Genomic DNA, 20,164 nt, shown 5'->3' on the forward strand with positions numbered 1-20,164 from the left:
TCAATTCATATACGTAGCTAAAAATTGTGAAATAAATTATGTTGAGTTCCTAAAAATGTGGTCTACCTGCTAGTATGGTTAGTTTATATATGTCTGTGTTGATGCTAAGGTCTATTAAATCATTTGAAAGTGTTAATGTTATTTAGATTAATAATTGTAGGAATTTTTGTGGCAAATTGGTAATAGCATTGACCGTAAAATTTTTACAGTAGGTACATTGTATTATTAGGTGCTAACTGTAATTTTTGTAGCCATAGGATGGTTGATAAACAGGGTAGCTGGTACTCCTTGTTTTATCATATATATATATAGTAAATTGATATTAAGAATAAGGATGCCTTTAGTTGCTAAGATAATACATGAAATGCTTCATACTTGTTCAGTGGTCATAATAGGTAACTTAGCGACTTAGTCGGTAGAGCTAGCTTAGTAGCTTGATAGATGTATTCTTATTTTAAGAGTTGTTGTTGCTGCATTACTAAGTGTTGCATCATCATTTCATGCATGTAGATAACAAGTTGGTAGAGTTTGTGACTGTGGGCAAGCAGGGGTACGAGGAGATCATCGAGGAGTACGAGGAGGAGATTCTCGTACAGGAGGGAGCCCCGGAGCCATCAGTTGCTGACTTTGTTGACACCCCGCCTGCCCAAGGCAAGCCCCGGTGCATAACCCCTATTTTTGAATGATCACTGGATATATATATGTGTGTGCTATGCATTTACGTTACATGCATTTTATGGAAACTACATGCATAGATATACCTACCTATGAGTCCTACTAGCATAGGTCAAGTAGCTGCTATGCTCAGGATTTCGGTAGCGTGAGTAACCTGTCGTTACTCATAATAGGTGATTATTATCACTCATGATAAAAATGGTGAAAGGAAAATGGAGACCGGGCAGGGATATGGTTTGGGTATTGGTGGGTGTAAGAGGTTGTGTCCTGCGGCCAACTGGGCATAGATTGGTTACACTATTTTCCTATCTATGTCAGTTAAGGACCGGCCATTGCATTGGGTTCTAGGCAAGTCACAAACTTATTATTTCGAACACATACTTGTGTATGAGCGCAGGGAAGACTTGTTGCTCTCTTGTTGTGGGTTCTAGCTCTTTCTGGACCGACTGATTGGAGGCGGGGATGGTGGAGGTATAAGCACCGCCCTGAGCCTAGGACTCAGTAGCGGGGGCTTGAAGTTCAAGTTTGGACGGGGACCTAGACCTCGTGATAGGAGAGTGGTGGGTTGGTCCTGCTTGTGCCTTCCCCGGCGGAGCGTCAAAGATAACTCTAGTAAATTGCTCATGTCATTGAGCTACCTCACTTGTGGGTAGGTTCTTGCGGTGCCTCTTGTGGTGGGCTAGGTGTGTGATACCTATTAGCCACCGAACCACCAAGTGTTGGTCAACACAATGGGGACTAGCGTTTCAGTAAGCACGTGAACCTTGGGAGAAAATTTGGTCGCCTCTTATCCTTGGTTATAGATGTTCAATGGGCCGGCCTAGCCCGGCCAGGCATGGGCCCGTGCTAGGCATGGCCCGATGGGATTCAGGCCGACATGGCACGTCGTGCCTACCAGGCCGTGCCGAGGCAGGCACCATGCCTGACCTATGGCCCAGGCATGGCCTGTTTGGCCATTTATCAGGCCGGGCCGGCCCGAGAAGCACGATCAGTCCAGCATGTCGGGCCAGCCTAGGCCCACGATGAAGCGCGAGCAGCTAGAGAGAGGGGGAAGGGGAGGAAGCGCGAGCCACTGGAGTGGAGGCGAGGAGGGGGCGTAGCATCGGCGCCCATGCGCGAGGGCCGATGGGAGGGAGGGGCATCCCGTGCGGCACGCGGCACCTCAATGCCGCCCGCAGCTCCATGAGCTTCAGCCACTGGAGTAGCTGGGCCACGAATGGCGTAGTAGGGCCATCAGAGTAGCCTGCATGGCTCCCGCGCTGCCACCGCGCTGCCGCTGCATGTGGGGGTATGACCCTAGATACCCACGGTAGACTACATGGGCTGCACCCTCAGGGGCGGCCCAGCAAATAGGACGAAGCCTTGCGGGGCACGACTCTGGCTGGCACCTTCCACAAGACATCTAGAAGATATCCCAAAGATACTACGAGATCTGTTAGGATATGTTTGATCCCAAGATTCCTATAATCAGTTATTACTTTCCGATTATCTCTTAGATCTAACCAACTTGTACCCCTGCTCCCTAGACTATATAAGGCAGGCAGGGACCCCCTCCAAACACATGTGATACTAGACGATAGCTAATACAAACCAATAGACCACAGGAGTAGGGTATTACGTCATACTGATGGCCTAAACCTGTCTAACTCGTGTGTCTCTGTTGCCTTCTTGTTCTTGATCTCATGCTCCTCTGCCGATCAATCTACCTTCATGGGATACCCCTCGGAGGACTACCGACGATATTCTGTCGACAGTTGGCATGCCAGGTAGGGACTGTGTGTGCTGTTTCCTTGTCGAATAAGATGGCTTTTTCTATAGGCTCTTTGTCCCTTCCGCAGCCCGGCCAGATCTTCACGGTCGAATCCATCTCGTGGGTCATCAACGCTGATAGAGTCGGAGAGCTCCTCAAGCCGATGCAGATCATTTCTGCATCGACCACCCCCGCGCCTGCAACTGTAGATCTGATCTTGGAACCACTTCTAAGGTCGCCATCATCAATGACCCACCGCTCGCTTCCTTACTACCAGAGGAGGCAGATCAACAATGATGATCTGATCGAATCCATCGATCGGGTCGGTCTGAAGCTCGCCGATTGCCTCTCCATCGCCGAATCGACCCTAGACACTTTGGTTCAGCACCGACCACCTTTTGATCTAGATCTATCAGAGGCTGCTCAGAAAACTCTAGGAGTTGTGGCTCTGCCCTTTAGGCTCACCAACGTCACTGTTACTTACCAAGACGCCCTGAGGGGAAAATTTGCCGACCAGGTGGGAGATGCCCATCCACTCACCGACTAGCTCGTCGTTCAGCCTCCGCCAGCCATCAACATGCTACACATAGGCCGGTGCCCCAGAACGTCCCTCTAGACCATCCTAGAGGAAAATCCGAGCTCTGAGTCTTAGGGCTCTATGGAGACCCTCACTGAAACCTTCACCGAACAGCTCCTTTTCCCACCCTTCTAGGGTGGCACGATCTTCAACGTCAGTGTCGATAGCCCTCCTCAAAATGGCGAAACCAAGGAGGAACGTGTCGCCTGTGAAAACTAGAACGTCAACCGCGCGCAGCATCGAGAGAACGAAACAGCTATTGCGCTGGCTGAGGCTGCTCGACATAATAGGCTCAACTCACAAGGAAGGCCACTTCCACTCCACTGCGACCTCGATGAAGAGTTTCTCCGCGTTGATGGCCACGATGTCTTCAAGACTCCAAGCGCCAATCTGGCAGTGGCCGCCAACAAGCTCGCCCGCCTCCCACAGACGCCCGAGCTCACCAAGGTCACCGCCATGCTTAAAGCGGCACACCATTAGGTTAATGAGATTCACGAGGATCAGAGACCTTCGAGCTCCACGAGCATGATTCACCGGTCAGCTGCGCCGAGATCTAATTGCCGCCCCAGTCAAAGTCGTTTCACCAACCAATCATTGCCTCTCTAGGGGGAGCCAGGGGCCACCTCGCCGAACACCATCGCCAACACAACCAGGAGGTCGAACAAAATGCTCGAGTGCACCTCAACAACCTCCGGGATGCACGATGGCGTATCGAGCAACGTCACTTCGGTTGCCATGAGGACAAAGTACACCGCCGCTAGGAGTATGAGCAGGAGTACGGAAACCCGAACTCAGCTCTCGAGCAGATCGACACCGGCAACGCTGCAGCCGACGCCAACCACAACCCTAAAGGGCCTCCAGCATTTACGAGGGTGCTCTAAACACTCCAATAGCCCCATAGTTTCAAAATCACTGGGATCGAGCCCTACGAGGGAAGGATGAATCCAACACAGTGGCTACAGGTTTATGCCACCGCTGTTCGCGCTACCGAAGGAGACACCAGTGTCATGGCGAACTATCTCCCTGTCATGCTCACACCACCTGCCATGAGCTAGTTTACTAGCCTTGCCTCGGACTCCATCGGATCCTAGGAAGAGCTAAAAAAAGTCTTCACCGATAATTATATGGCTACGTGTACTCGGCCGGGCACCAAGCATGATCTCAACTGCATCAACCAGAAGTCGTCTGAGCTCCTCCACAGCTACATTCGATGCTTTTCTGAGATGAGGAATTCTATTCCCAACATCACGGAAGCTGAAGTCATCACCGCCTTCACCCAAGGACTCCACCATCATGAGCTTCGCTCCAAGTTCAACCGCAAGCTGCCCATAGGCTTCGCTCCGAGGTGCGCTTCAATGAGGATGCGGGCACCCGTCACCCACCTTGCCGCTATGACGACCGCCTCAACGATCGAAGCCACAACGACCGCCGCTTCGATGACCGCAGTTACCATCGTGACAGCGGCCGTGATCGAACAGAAGGACCCAAGTCTGGCCAAAATCGCCGCCGCCGGCCAGAACACATCATCACCACCATCAATCAACCTCGCGTCAAGCACAACTACGACGAGCAGTACCAAAAGATCCTCGATGGCCTGTGCCCTCTTCATAAGAATGCCAAACACAAGATGAAGAACTGCCTCGGCTTGGCTAAGGAATTTCTGGACAAAAAGCTGGAAGACGACGCCAATGATGGTGTCAGAGGCCGCCGACCACCTGGGGGCAACAACAATGCCTTCTAGGACCATGACAAGGTGGTCACCACCATCTTCAGGGGCCTCGCCTCCACCAAAAGCAGAAGAGAACAGAAGCTCGCCGCACGACGGGTGCTCTCCATCACTACGGAAGACGATACTACCAACCCCAGTTATTATCCATGATCCGAGGTACCCATCACCTTCAGTAGGGCCGACTAGTGGGTGGACATCCCCTACATTGGGCATTTCCCCCTCGTCCTCGACGCAACCATCTAGAAGGTGCTTTTCAGAAAGGTGCTCGTGGACGGTGGGAGCGCCCTAAATCTCCTCTTCACCGGAGCCCTAAAGGAACTGGGCCTTGGGTTATCAGATCTCACACCCTCTGACTTCTCCCTTTGGGGTGTGGTACCTAATAGGGCCTCCAAACCGCTTGGGGAGATCACCCTACCAGTACAGTTTGGCATGGAAAGCAACTACCGCGTCGAACACATCAACTTCTACATCGCAGACTTCAACACCGCCTACCACGCCATACTTGGTCGGCCAGCTCTGGCCAAGTTCATGGCTATACCACACTACACGTATCTGGTGCTGAAGATGCCTTCGCCTGCAGGAGTTCTGGCCCTGCGGGCCAACCTCTCCATCGTCTACGCCTGCGAGACAGAGAGTCTCGCTCTCGTCGAAGCCACCGACCTCTCCATCCAGATGGTCAGCGTGGTCACCGAAGCCAAGACGTTGCCCACCGACGACATGGAGATCCTAGAGCTAGAGCCTCCCCGTGCCTCTGCCAAGTCCAAGGAAATAAAGGAGGTCGGCCTCGACGACCCTTCCAAGACCGTGAAGATTAGGGCTCACCTTGACCCCAAATAGGAAGGCGCGCTCGTCTCCTTCCTATGTGCCAACACCGACGTGTTTGCCTAGAAACCTACAGACATGTCGGGGGTACCATGGGAGAAGATGGAGCACTCCTTGAATGTCTCGCCGACCGCCATACCGATCAAGTAGAATCTCCGTCGATTCGCGCCAGACAAGAAGGAGGCTATTAGGGTAGAAATAAAATGGCTCTTGGCTACTGGATTTATAAAAGAAGTGTATCATCTTGAGTGGTTAGCAAACCCTATTCTAGTTTGAAAAAAGAATAAGGAATGGAGAATGTGCGTTGATTACACTGATCTTAACAAACACTGCCCTAAAGACCCCTTCGGTTTGCCTCGGATAGACGAGGTTGTAGACTCCACCACCGGCTGTGAACTGCTCTCCTTCCTTGACTGTTACTCTAGCTATCACTAGATCTCCCTCAAGGAAAAAGACTAGATCAAGACACCGTTCATCACGCCCTTCGGTGCATACTACTACACCACCATGTCCTTCGGACTCAAGAACACCGGGGTGACCTATCAAAGTGCCATTCAGATGTGCCTCGATCAACAGATCAGTCACAACGTCGAGGCTTACATTGACAATGTGGTCGTCAAGTCCAGGACCACCGACAATCTTATTGCCGACCTCGAAGAAACGTTCGCCAACCTGAAAAAGTACTGATGGAAGCTTAACCCTTCAAAGTGCATCTTTGGAGTTCCATCTGGTATACTGCTGGGCTAAATTGTCAGCGCTTGTGGCATCGAACCCAACCCTGACAAGGTCTCCACCATCACCAACATGAAACAACCAACATGCATCAAGGATATACAGAAACTTACAGGCTGCATGGCTGCTTTAAGCCGCTTCATATTGTGCCTCGGCGAAAAAGGGCTACCATTCTTCAAACTCCTCAAGGCCTCTGAGTGCTTTTACTGGTCGAAAGAGGTAGATATAGCTTTCGAGCAGCTCAAGGTGTTCCTAACAAAGCCTCCGATCATGACGGCGCCATGGCCAGATGAAACTCTCCTGATCTACATCGCCGCTACTTCCCGCGTCGTCAGCACAACCATCGTGGTCGAATGCGAGGAGGCCGGGCATGCCTATAAGGTGCAACGTCTGGTATACTTCATCAGTGAGGTCCTTAACGAGTCCAAAATTCGTTATCCTCAGGTCCAAAAGCTGCTATATGCCATCTTGATTACATCTCGTAAGCTCCGCCACTACTTTGAGTATTACAAGGTCATCGTGGTCTCCGAGTTCCCTCTAGGGGACATCCTCCATAACAAAGAGGCCAATGGCCATATCATCAAGTGGGTTGTCAAGCTTGGCAATTACTCCATTGAATTTAGAAGCAGGTCTACGATCAAGTTTCAGGCGCTTGCTGATTTCATCGCTGAGTGGACCAAGATCCAAGAGCCCATCGCCGCCACTTGCCCTGAGCACTGGGTGATGTACTTTGATGGCGCCCTTAACATCAATGGTGCTAGTGCGGGCATTCTGTTCATTACGCCAACAAAGGATAAGCTCTGATACGTTCTCCGGATACACTTTTCGGCCTCCAACACCACCGCCAAATATGAAGCATGTCTCCACGGACTCCGTATAGCCGTTGAGCTCAGCGTCAAATGCCTCATGGTATATGGGGACTCCGCACTGGTCATCAACCAGCTTAACAAAGACTAGTCTTGCTCTAGCAAGAAGATGGATGCATATTGCGCCGAAGTCAGGAAACTTGAAGGAAAATTCTACGGCATCGAGTACCACCACGTGGTACGCGACCAAAATCAGCTCGCCGACCATTTATCCAAGTTGGGCTCTTCTCGCGCCGCGAGTCCACCGGGGGTCTTCATTCAAGATCTCCTGGCGCCATCCATTAAGGAAGATAAGGAAGTACAGGAAGTTCCCCCCGCCGAGCAGCTGGTACTATCGGTACCTTCGCCGGCCGTCGATTGGAAGGAACAATTCATCAAGTACCTCACCAGCGCTGAAGTACCTGCCAACAAGACTGAAACCGAATGCCTAATTCATCAAAGCAAGCATCACGTGCTGGTAGATGGCAATTTGATGATGAAAAGTGCCAAGGAAGGGATTCTGCAGAAATGCATCACCCAAGAAGAGGGAGTGAAGCTACTTCTCGAAATTCACTCTGATTTCTACGGCAATCACGTGGCCTCGAGAACACTGGTCGGCAAGGCTTTCCAAACGGGTTTCTACTAGCCCACAGCCATCTCCGATGCGGAAGACCTTGTACGATGTTGTGAAGGATGTTAATTTTTTGCCAAGCAAATACACGTGCCGGCACAAGAGCTGCAAACCATCCCAGCTTTCTAGCCCTTTGCATGCTAGGGACTGGATATGATTGGGCCTTTCAAGCTAGCACCAGGTGGCTTCCGGTACGTATACGTCGCCATTGATAAGTTCTCCAAGTGGATTGAGTATAAACCGCTCGTCTCAGCTACTGCAAAGAAAGCAGTCGAGCTCTTCGAAGATATCATCCATAGATTCGGTCTCCCGAACAGCATCATCACCAACCTCGGAACTACATTTACTGGCCATCACTTTTGGGACTTCTGCGAAGACCATTGCATCTCTATCAAATACATCTCAGTTGCTCATCCTAGAGCCAACGGACAGGTTAAACGGGTGAACAGCATGATCCTTGATGCCCTCAAAAAGAGACTATATAAGAAAGAAGAAAAGCACCCAGGCAGATGGCTCAAGGAGCTACCAGCCATAGTCTAGGGACTGCGTACTCAAGCTAGTCGCAGCACCGGTGTGTCTCTATACTTCTTGGTCTATGGCTCAGAATCCATCCTACCAGCAGACATTGCCTTCTGAGCACCTAGGGTGGAAAACTTTAATGAAGAGCAGGCCACAGCTGTTTGGACAGAGGACATCAACAGGGCCGAGGAGGAACACCTAATCACCTATGTCCACACAGCCAATTATCTGGAAGGCTTGCGGAGGTACCACAACCACAACGTCAAAGGTCGTTCATTTGCTGTCGGCGACCTCATTCTCCGCAGAAAACAAAAAACCAAAGGGATGCATAAGCTCTCTTCCCCTTGGGAAGGGCCTTACATCGTCAAAGAGGTCACCCGACCAGGGTCTTATTGCCTATGTGACTTAGGCGAAATTGATGTTCTCAACTTGTGGCACATCGAGCACCTTATACGTTTCTATCCTTGAAATGCTCTAGATATGTACTCTCCACTTTATGGTGAATAAAGTTTTGGTCTCTATAACCTGTCTCCGCTTTTTCTGCATTGTGGTTTAACCCCCACTTACGGTCGCCGAGCTCTATGCTACTCCATAATTAACTCCAATACAAAATAGACATAACTACGCCGACCACGTTTCTCCAAATCTCAAACGTTATCGCCGAACAGTTTTCTCTAATGTTGCCGAACGATTTCTCCAAATCGCCGACACATTTTCGCCAAAAATCACCAAATAAGTCTTCTCCAAATCGACAAACACTTTGCTCTAAATCTCCAAGATATTTCGCCGATTAGCGAGCAGCAAACTTTCTTTTCTGTTCTCTTCGGAGAAGACCCAGTTTCCGATCTCTCCCTACACGTGCCAGGGCTCCACGCTCTGTGTTATGGGTGGTCGGCTATGGTTCCTTGGTCATACCTGATCATCCTACATGTCCACAGGCTCCACGCTTGACATTATGGACTTTGGGCTAGCCAAGGCCGAGAGCTCAGCACAGAACTAATTGCTCGGACGCCACTTTACCTATATCTCCAAGTTATTTCAACAATCGCCGAGCAGCACATGTTTCGCTCTATTCTTTATGGAGAAGACCCAGTCTCCGATCTCTCCCTACACGTGCTACGGGCTCTGCGCTATGCGTTATGGGTGGTCGACTGTGGTTTCTTTGTTACACCTATTCCTCCTACACGTGCACGGGCTCCGCGCTCGACGTTATGGACTATGGGCTAGCTGAGGCCATAGGGGTTAGTATCAAACTAACTGCTCGGACTCTACTTATACTCCATATAAATACGTCATGGTCAACACTACGAGGATTTTTTTCGCCAAAAATACAAGCAAACTTCATACACCTGCACCTTGTAACATTCCTCACATACATAATTATTTTTTGTGCTTTCGCACGTTCTAACTACACTGTCAAGATATTAAAGATGACAATCTCAGAATAGATCACCGAGCTCCACCATCACCGTCCATCTCACTGAACAGGTCTATATCACCAGCCAGCTTTTTCGCTGCATCCTCCACCTGATCCTCCAACTGCTGGGTCTCCGCATCGCTCAGTCCTTCGACGAACCCACCCCCTATCACCTAAAGGTCGATGGTAGGGTAATGGGACCGAACCATCGCAAGGGCATGAGTAGCAATGGACACAATGGCATTGTAGTTGAAGCTCTTGAAGTTCTCCCACGCTGCCTTACACCTCTAGATGATGGTGTCCGAACATTGCCGCCTGCCGTCGAGATGAATACCCGGTTCTTGGTCGATGCAGTCAAGCACCGGTTGATTGCGGTGACTACAGTGTCAAAGTTATCCCTTTAGGCCCTGGCCTCCAACACCAGCACATCAAACTGTGCCTTGGCTTTATGACGGTAGCCTGCAAGCATTATAATGTTCCATCATACAAGGAAACTACTTCGACTGTAATTCCAACTAGGAGGTATTCACCGTCTAGCTTGTCTGCTCGCTCAGACTCCTTCACCTTCTCCTATCAAAGTTGTTCGATGGCCTGGCATAGTTGGCCAAGCTCCGCATCTTGCTCTACAAGCACAACAGTTACCACCAAAGATATGGCTATTAAGCAATACCAAGTGCATTCGCTAATATACTGTACCTGTTTTCTGCTCAGATACACTTCTGAGCTCTTTGGATTTCTGTTCCAACTGCTTGGAAGCACTCTTTAGTTGTCCAGAGATAGCAGCCAGCTGCTCAGATTGGCTCTGCAGCTGCTCGGACTGGCTCCATAGCTACTCGGACGTAGCCGCCAGCTGCTCGGATAGGACCCTCCTTGGGTATTCCAGGTCCCGCGTGTTGGATTCTGCAAGGTCTCATTCACGTCGGGCCCTCTGGATGTTTCTCTCCGAGATGTTCACCGCCTCTTTGAGTTTTTCGTTCTCCTCGGCGAGGGGCTCCATCCTCTTTATCAGCTGGCGGCGCTGCTCGACAGTCCGAGTTATCTCCTACAAATGCACAATGACAATGTCAAAATCCAATTCCCAACGTCAAAGAGGAGCATTCCAGACATAGTACTAACCTTGATCTGCTTTGTCACCCCAACAAGGGTGGTTTCCAGTCTCCTAAACTCTCTAGTTGTCCTCCTCTTCAACAATTACTATGTCATCGCCGCACTTTTGGAGGATTCGGACAACTTGGGGTCGAGGTTCCTCATGCTTAATCTCCTCCACCTCGTCCTCCTCTGCTGTAGCCGGAGGCACCACCTAGGGGCTCGGTGGCTGGATAGCGGGTCTGACCATGCCCTTCGATGCCTCAGGGAGCGTCGTCTGCTCCTTTGGCACCGCAAGATTCTTTGCTCTAGATTCTGGCATGACGCTGGTAACTACAGTTTCTACTCTAGAGGGCCTAGCGGTGCCTCCTATTGCTGAGGGTGCAGTCATCGACTCGTTCACCATCGACGGTAGTTGTTCGCTGTCGCCAAGTCTACCAATGGCGGCAATTGGCTCCACCGCACCCAGGGACTCCAGGATGGGGTCCACCGGCATTCCCTCTGTCCTGGAGCCAGCCTTTGGCTACTCGTTAGTCTCGATGGGCGAGACTGGATCCATTGTACGCCTCGCTCTGCATCAAGTTAGCTCATCAGTCATCACAAAAGTTAAGAAACTATAGCAAATTCACTCCAAGACAAGGATACATATGGTTTGGTCTGCCGGTTCAATTTCTTGAACCGGCAGTGCTTGCCCGAGCCCCTAGGCATAGCTGTGGGGTCGACTGTCGTACTCTGCGAAGGAGGTCTTGGAACCTCCATAGTTGACCTCTGTTCTGCCTGACACTCTAGGGCCCTCTCCGCCTGCTGCTCTAGGTTTGTCTCTGCCTGTTGCTCGGGGACTCCCGTCGTTTGCCCCATAGGGGCTCCCGTCGTCTGCTATGTAGGAACTTCCCTCGTCCGCTGCTCGGGGACTTCCCTCATCTGTGGCTCAGGGACTTCTTTGCCTCCCCTTGATTGATTCCCTGTGGGAGTGCTGCGCGGAGGCTCCTTCATGCTCGGTGGAGGATCCATCGGAACTTCGTCGTCATCAGACCAGTCGAACACAGCGGTCCTTCGTGTTCAACTGGTCTAATCATTGCCAAGCGAGATGCCGCCTGATTTGATGGGAGAAGCACCCGCCGTCTTCCTCCTCTTCTAGGCCAGCTCATCTATCGCTGCCCTCTTCCCTCGGACTTTCTCCGACATCGGGGGAGAACTCTCTGTCCGACCAACATCCGTGCCTCTGGAATCCGATGAGACGCCAATGGCACTTCCTTCAGGATGAGTTGGTGGTCGTGCATCCACAGCTAGTGGCCAATTGCCCTTCGGCACACTTGAAAAGTACACCGCCCTATCCTATGAGTGGATCTTCGCATAGGTAAATCTGTCCACTGCTTGGCAATGAAGAAGGATAAAAAGCATCAGGAATACACAACTGAGATATTTACCTGAGGAGGCAGATTTTTGTAGTTGAAGGGCTTCGTATACTCTGACATGTTGAAAGAGGAAAACAGAACGAATAGCTATGCAACCTGCTCTTCACAAACGTTCCTCGACAGCATCTCTGGCCTCTCCCGGGTACCGTCGGTCTCCCCCTTGAACTCGAAGGTTGGATGTGCCCTGTCTTTACAGGGTTGTACGCGGCGTACTATAAAGCTTGCCGCTACCGATCCATCGTTGGTTCTCATGCCCCTTATTAAGGCAAGAAGCTCCCTCACTTGCTCCATGTCAACGCTGTTCGGCGTCTCCGACTAGCTCCTCCGACTCTCTGGGATGTGGCTGACGTCGCAGCGGACAGCTGGGTGGCTCTACTTTATGTAGAACCACCTGGCGTTCCACCCCTTCAATGATGTGTTCACTGGCATAGTAAGATACTCGCCCGCCATCCCATCGCGCAGCTAAAGGTACACCCCATCGACCACTTTGGAACCACCGCCGCCTCTCTTTTTTAGCCAGAACAGGTAACGGAAGGGGTTGAAATGGGGGAGGATTCCGAGATATGCCTCACAGAAATGGATGAAGATTGAGATGTGCAGAATGGTATTGGGATGGAGGTTGCACAGACTAACCACCCAAAGCTCCAACAGATCCCTCAGGAATGGATGAACAGGAAATCCCAACCCACCCTAGAAATAATCCTCGAAAACCACCACTTCATCGGTATGAGGTGTTGGAAGGACTCACCGAGGGCTGGCTGCCATCCGGCGGTAGCACGGTCAGGAAGAACGCTAGCCTCCACCAATCTGTTAAGCTCCACCTCTCCTGTTCACGATGGCACCCACTCTTTGTCCCACCGGGCGCTGGTGCTCACCTTCTTGGGGCTTGTTTTCTTCGATTTGGCAGCTCCTTTCTTTGGCGCCATCTCTCTAATGTGATTGGGGTTTGGCGGTGGAAGCAAATGTGGAAGTGGATCTAGAAACACGAGGATTGAGGATGAAGACGGGATGGCAGAGTGGCAAAGATATGACCGTGGGATGCGGCAGCGTAGTTATAAAGCACTTTCCCCATCCTCTCGCATTTGAGGGTTTTTGGGAAACCATGCCCGCAATTTGCGTCCCTCCGAATTCTCCGACGCGGATTAATGGGCCGTAGCCTGGGCTTTCGCGTAACTATAGCCAATGTCGCTCATTTATTGCCGGCGTTGGTTATTACTCACCGAATAATCGCCGACTTCTCTGCCATTTATTGAGGCTTAGTAGCGGTTACTGTACAACCATTAATCCAGTTTTTTTCTCCATGATGGAGTTTTTCAGATATCTCCGTAAACGACTCAAAGACTGGCGGCCTGTTCGGCCGGTCTTTTTTAATATTTTTCTATTTCTGACCTCGGCACCACATGACTGCGTCACCTACTATCAGACTCGGGGACTAAGTGGGCACACTTCACCTTGCGGTGAATGTGCTTGCTTTATTCTAGAAGACTCCGTGCCTCTCAAAGCTGAGGAAGGTCATCTCCTTTTCTCGTGGTCGGACTCTAAGTGGGCACACTTGATCCACTATGAAGAAATTTTTGATTCTGAACTTGAGCTCCTTACACCCTTATGGCAAGCCATGCTTGGATTATGCTGCTTGGCTACAGTTCATGCTATTCGGAAATAGTACATGCTGCTTGGCAACTGCTTGGCAACTCATCACGGTGGTCGAACCATGAGTTTGACTGCTCGGCTTTGTTCGCGCCTGCTCAGACAAGCTCAAGACGGCGTTGCACAACAGGTACAAGTTGCTTGGGGACTAGCTGTGGGGGGTATGACCCCAGATACCCACAGCAGACCACATAGGCTGCGCCCTCAGGGGCAGTCTAGCCCACAAGACGAAGCCTTGCGGGGCACGACTCTGGTCGGCGCCTTCTGCAAGACATCTAAAAGATATCCCAAAGATACTACGAGATCTGTTAGGATATGTATGATCCCAAGATTCCTATAATCAGTTATTACTTTCTGGTTATCTCTTAGATCTAACCGACTTGTAACCCTGCTCCCCGGACTATATAAGGCGGGCAGGGACCCCCTCCAAACACACGCGATACCAAACGATAGCTAATACAAACCAATAGACCACAGGAGTAGGGTATTACATCATACTGACGGCCTGAACCTATCTAACTTGTGTGTCTCTATTGCCTTCTTGTTCTTGATCTCACCCTCCTCTGTTGATAAATCTACCTTCATGGGATATCCCTCGGAGGACTGCCGATAATATTCTATCGACACTGCACCATAGCCTCGCCACCACACCACCGCGTCGCCAAAGCCGCCTCTAGCCATGGCACCATAGATCTGTGTGCCGATAGGCTGGATCCGACCAAGGGGATGACGGATTCAGGCATGGCTGGTGATAGATTCAGAGAGAGATAGAGAGGAGGGAGGAGAAGGACCGAAGGGGAAGACCCAGTCGGCCTTGAGCTCCAATGGTGGCTGGGGATGAGAGCGCTAGGAGGCTCAAAGGCGGGGGGAGGAGTGGAGGCCAACGACTCAAGGAGGGAGTGAGGGCTGAGGGGCTGCGGCTGCCCGGCTGCCCGTGCTTCTTGGGAGGGGGTGTTAGGGTTAGCTGGCACCAGGCTGTGTGGATGTGGAGGCAATGTGGTGTTTGGGTTAGCCGGGCCGAGGGGGGAGGCAGGGACGGTGGGCGGTGGGCTGCACTGGGCTGTGGGGAGGGGAGGAAGGAGTAAGGAGGCCCAGGAGGGGGAGGGGGTAGGCCGGGCCACTGCTGGGCTGACTGCCAAAGGCTGGGCCATGCCATGCTAGCCCACGGGCCTGAGCAGCAGCCTAGGCATGGCCTACACCCTTGGGCTAGGCCGTGCTCATGTCGGGCTAAAAAAGCGGTCTTCATGCCATGCCGTCGTGCCTCGGGCTGCATGGACATTTATACCTTTGGTATTCTCCCAGTGATTGAATTGGTGTTCATCTTCTGATTGGTTCACTCCTCTACATGGTGGTATAATCATCCTACTTACTCATTTACATTCCCGTAAACTAGTTGTCAATCTCTTAAGTGTAGTTAGTCTTTGAGAGCTTGTTAGTTTGGTTAGTGTGGCTCTTTAGTTAGTCTTTTAGAGCACACTAGCTTAGTGAGTAGTGATCTACTTGTTGTGTGTGTTAGTGATCATAGTAACTAGAATTGTTGGGATAGGTGGCTTGCAACCCTTATAGAGCTAGAGCAAAATTGCATTGTGCCATTTGTGTTACTAACCATTTTGCTCTAGTGCTTTGTAGAAGTTTTAATTAGGCTATTCACCCCCTCTAGCCATATTAGGACCTTTCAAGTGGTATCGGAGTTGTGGTCACCGTTTGATTGAAGGCTTAACAACCTCGGTGTCAAATTATGGCTCAAGTTGTGTTCAAGCATGTGGGGGGGCAAACCACCGTTCTTTGATGGCGCATGCTATGATTATTAGAAGCGAAAGATGAAGATGTATCTTGGTTCAATCAATGACCAAGTGTGGGATGTGACCAAGAGTGACTATGTGATTCTTGATCCAGACAATCTCACCAACACCGACGAGGCCAACAAGCAATGCAATACAATGGCTCTCAACACCATCTACAATGCCATTGATTCTAAGGTGTTTGAGCAAATCAAGGATTGTGAGAAAGCTAGTGAAGTGTGGAAGAGATTGGAGAAGACCTATGAGGGCACATCAGTGGTGAAGAGTGCCAAGTTATATATCCTCAAGGATAAGTGGACAAGCTTCAAGATGAAGGATGATGAGAGCATTCCGAAGATGTTCCATAGATTGCAAGTAATTGTCAATGACTTAAAGGCTTTGGGAGAGAAGATCAATGATGATTATGTCTCTCATCGGTTCTTGATGTGCTTACCTCCTAGATTTGAGACATTGAGATTGATCATCATTAGAGGAGGATTGAAGCAACTCACCCCTAACCAAGTACTAGGTAATATCATGACACAAGAAACATACCGTGTGTAAAGGGAGGAGGTTGATAAGGATGACAAGAAGGAAGATGAAGACAAGAAGAAGAAGAAGAGTGTAGCATTCAAGGCTAGCTCATCATCCAAGAACAAGGGCAAGTCCAATAAAGAAGAATCAAGTGATGATGAAGATGCTAGTGACATTGATGATGTAGTCATGGCTCTCTTTGTGCACAAGTTTGGAAGATTCATAAAGAAGAAGGGCTATGGTGCAAGAAAGAGAAGAGACAACAACAAGAGCAAAGAATATATGAGGAGATGTTACAATGGCAAGAGCCTTGATCACATTGTAGAGGATTGTCCCTATAATAGTGATAATGATAAGGATGAGAAGAAGACGCATAAGGACAAGAAAGAAAAGAAGGAGAAGAAGGAGAAGAAGATGACCTTCTAAAAGAAGAAGAAGGGTGGAGGCTATGTGGTCACTTGGGATAGTGATGGATCTTTGAATAGTGATGACTCTAGTGATGATGGTAAGAAATCTATTAAGAAAGCATTAGCAAGCATCTCCATCAACAACAAGCCTTCCATCTTCGACACTCCATCAACATGCCTCATGGCAAAGCCTACTAAGGTAAAATATGATGTGAGTGATGATAATTGTGAAAGTGATGATTGTAGGAGTGATGAGGAGGAGGAGTCAGCAAGGAGGAGCTCATGGACATGTGTGAGCAAATGCACACTTGCTTTGAGATGAAGAGAAAGGAGTGTAAAGAATTGTGCAAGAAGATCAAATCTCTTAAGCAATCCTTTGATGAGCTAAATGCCTCTCATGAGAGTCTAAGGGAAGACCATGAGATGTTTGGCAAAGCTCACTCTAAGCTTGAAAAGGCTCACTCCTCTCTCCTCAATCAAGTCAAGGAGGAAGAAGTGAAGAAGGAGCAAGTGATTGTATCATGTGATGTGGGACTAACATGTGATATTCTTGATGAATCTTTTTATAAACCAATTGTTGCCGCTCCCAGTAACCCCTCTTGTGGCACCACCACTACTACTTCACCTTTGAGTGATGGTTTCACTTGTGATGCCTCACTAATAGTGGAAAATGAGACCCTCAAGAAGGAGGTGAATGAGCTCACTCATGCCTTAGGAAATACCTATGGTGGAGATCTCTGCTTGTTAAAGTGCTTGGGTAGCCAAAGGTTTTCTCTCAATAAAGAGGGATTAGGCTATACCCCCAAGAAAGGCAATATGGACTTTGTCACTTCCAAAGCTAGCTTTGTGAAGGGCAATGATCAGTTCTGCAATAGATGCAAGCAAGTAGGGCACTTAGAGCCATCTTGCATAAAGAACAAGAACAAGATCAATGCTAATGTATCATCAATTTGTTTTGATTCTTATTACATGCTTACCAAGGGTGTGAATGGTGTGAAGGCTAAGTTCATTAGTACACCTATTTTGGGCTAAAAAAAGAAAGCCATTTGGGTACCAAAGACCTTAGTGACTAACCTTCAAGGATCCAAGCAAGTTTGGGTACCTAAAAAGAATTGATCTTCTTTTGTAGCTCAATTATAAAGCCAAAGGAAGGCATTGGGTGCTTGATAGTGGGTGCACACAACACATGACCAGTGATTCAAGAATGTTCAATTCAATCAACTCAAATGATGACAATGGGATTGATAGCATAACATTTGGTGATAATGGCAAATGCAAGGTCAAAGGGCTTGGTAAGATTGCAATATCCAATGACTTATTATTGGTAGCTCAACTTTGTGATCTTGGTTTCAAGTGCATATTTTGTGTGGATGATATAGAGATCATAAGTGTAGATGGCTCTAACTTAATATTCAAAGGATTTAGATATGAGAATCTATACTTTGTTGGTTTCAATGCTAGAGAATCTCAATTATCAACATGTTTGCTCACTAAGTCTAGCATGGGTTGGTTATGGTACAGAAGGCTTGGTCATATTGAAATGAAACAATTAAACAAGTTGATTAAGTATGATCTAGTTAAAGGCTTGAAAGATGTCACATTAGAGAAGGATTAGCTTTGTATTGCATGTCAAGCCGAAAAGTAAGTTGGCAACACACATCCTAAGAAGAGCATGATGAGTACATCTAAGGCATTTGAGTTGTTGCACATGGATTTATTTGGACCAACCACTTACACTAGCATTGGTGGAAACCAATATGGATTTGTGATTGTGGATGATTTCACTAGATACACTTGGGTGTTCTTTCTTGTTGATAAGAGTGATGTGTTTGCAACCTTCAAGGCATTCATCAAGAGAATTCACAATGAGTTTGAAACAACCATCAAGAAAGTAAGAAGTGACAATGGAAGTGAATTCAAGAATACAAGAGTTGATGATTTGTGTGATGAGTTTGGGATTAGACATTAATTCTCGGCCAAGTACACTCCTCAATCAAATGGCTGAGTTGAGAGGAAGAATAGAACCTTGACTGATATGGCAAGATCAATGTTGAGTGAGTACAATGTGAGTCATCCATTTTGGGCCGAAGCAGTCAACATAGCTTGCTACTATAGCAACCGACTCTATTGTCATCCCATGATGGAGAAAACACCATATGAGCTCTTGAATGGAAGAAAGCCCAATATTGCATACTTTTGGATTTTTGGTTGCAAATGCTACATATTGAAGAAAGGCACTAGATTGAGCAAGTTTGAGAAGAAATGTGATGAAGGTTTCTTGCTTGGTTACTCAACTACTAGCAAGGCATATAGAGTTTGGAATTTGGCTAGTGGTACTCTTGAGAAGGTTCACGATGTGGAATTTGATGAAACCAATAGCTCCCAAGAGGAAGATTAGAATCTAGATGATGTGAGAGGCACTCAATTAGTCAATGCTGAAAGGATCAAGATGCCCAAGAGGGGGGTGAATTGGGCTAATTCTAAATTTCTTGCGATAATTAAGCCCTACACTAGCCCATTTCACCCTCTTGTGCCAAGAAGTGTTTCTATTGTTCTACCGCACAAAAGTTTTGCACACTAGGTTCCAATCCTACTCTAGCTTGGCAATTCTAAGAATGTAAAGACATGAATTGAATTGCTCAAAGTAAAGAGAAGGAGAGGAACGTGGCGATATTTTTCCAAGGTATCAGAGAGTCGTCACTCCCCACTAGTCCTTGTTGGAGCACCCGTGCAAGGGTGTAGCTCTGCCTTGATCTATACAAGGATCAAGTGCTCTCTACGTGCTGATTCTTCGACTCTCTGTCATGGTGAATCGCTCATAACCGCTCACAACATGACTTGGGTCATCCACAAGCTCCATTGGATGATCACCAAGCTTTCAATCACCACCGAGCCATCTAGGTGATGGCGATCACCAAGAGTAACAAGCACAAACTCTTACTTGACCAAGACAAGCCTAATGAGATAGGTAGATGCACACTTGCTACTCCCTATGCACTAATGAGGTCCTTAATCTTGGATTATCAAATTTCAATCACCCCACTAGACTCATGCTCTCCCTTGCACTCCAAAGGTGTTTCTTAGCTGAACAAATGGGCAAGAGTGCCAAGTTGGATGAGTGGGAGAAGTATTTATACTCCCCACTTCAAAATATACCCTTTGGGGTCCAACTCAGCACATTTCGAGGTGACCGAATGCTCAGGTCAAAGTGACCAGAAGCGTCCGGTCAGTAGCCAATGGCTACATGACGCTAGCACAGTCATCAGAGACTGGACTCTGACCAGCATCGGATCACCACTCATATGATGCGACTGGTCAGCAATTTCCTTCTCTAGAACCATACTGTTGTTGACTAGACGCGACCTCTAGTGTGTCACGTCACAGCGTCCGATCCTTCGTGAGTGCTGCTCGCACTTCAGTTGCGCACACCTGCATGTCTGATCCTAACTAGGAGCTAGCATCTGGTCGATGAGCAAGCCCTAGCTGTGCGAGCTAATGCTGACCGGATGCGGCACCTGTGCATCCGAGCTAGTGTCCGGTCATCATCCAAGTCTCCATTCACCTCAAATTCTACCAACTTTGTGAACGGCATCGACT

The sequence above is a fragment of the Miscanthus floridulus genome, chromosome 16 (assembly GCF_019320115.1).
Source record: "Miscanthus floridulus cultivar M001 chromosome 16, ASM1932011v1, whole genome shotgun sequence".
Classification (NCBI taxonomy): domain Eukaryota; kingdom Viridiplantae; phylum Streptophyta; class Magnoliopsida; order Poales; family Poaceae; genus Miscanthus; species Miscanthus floridulus.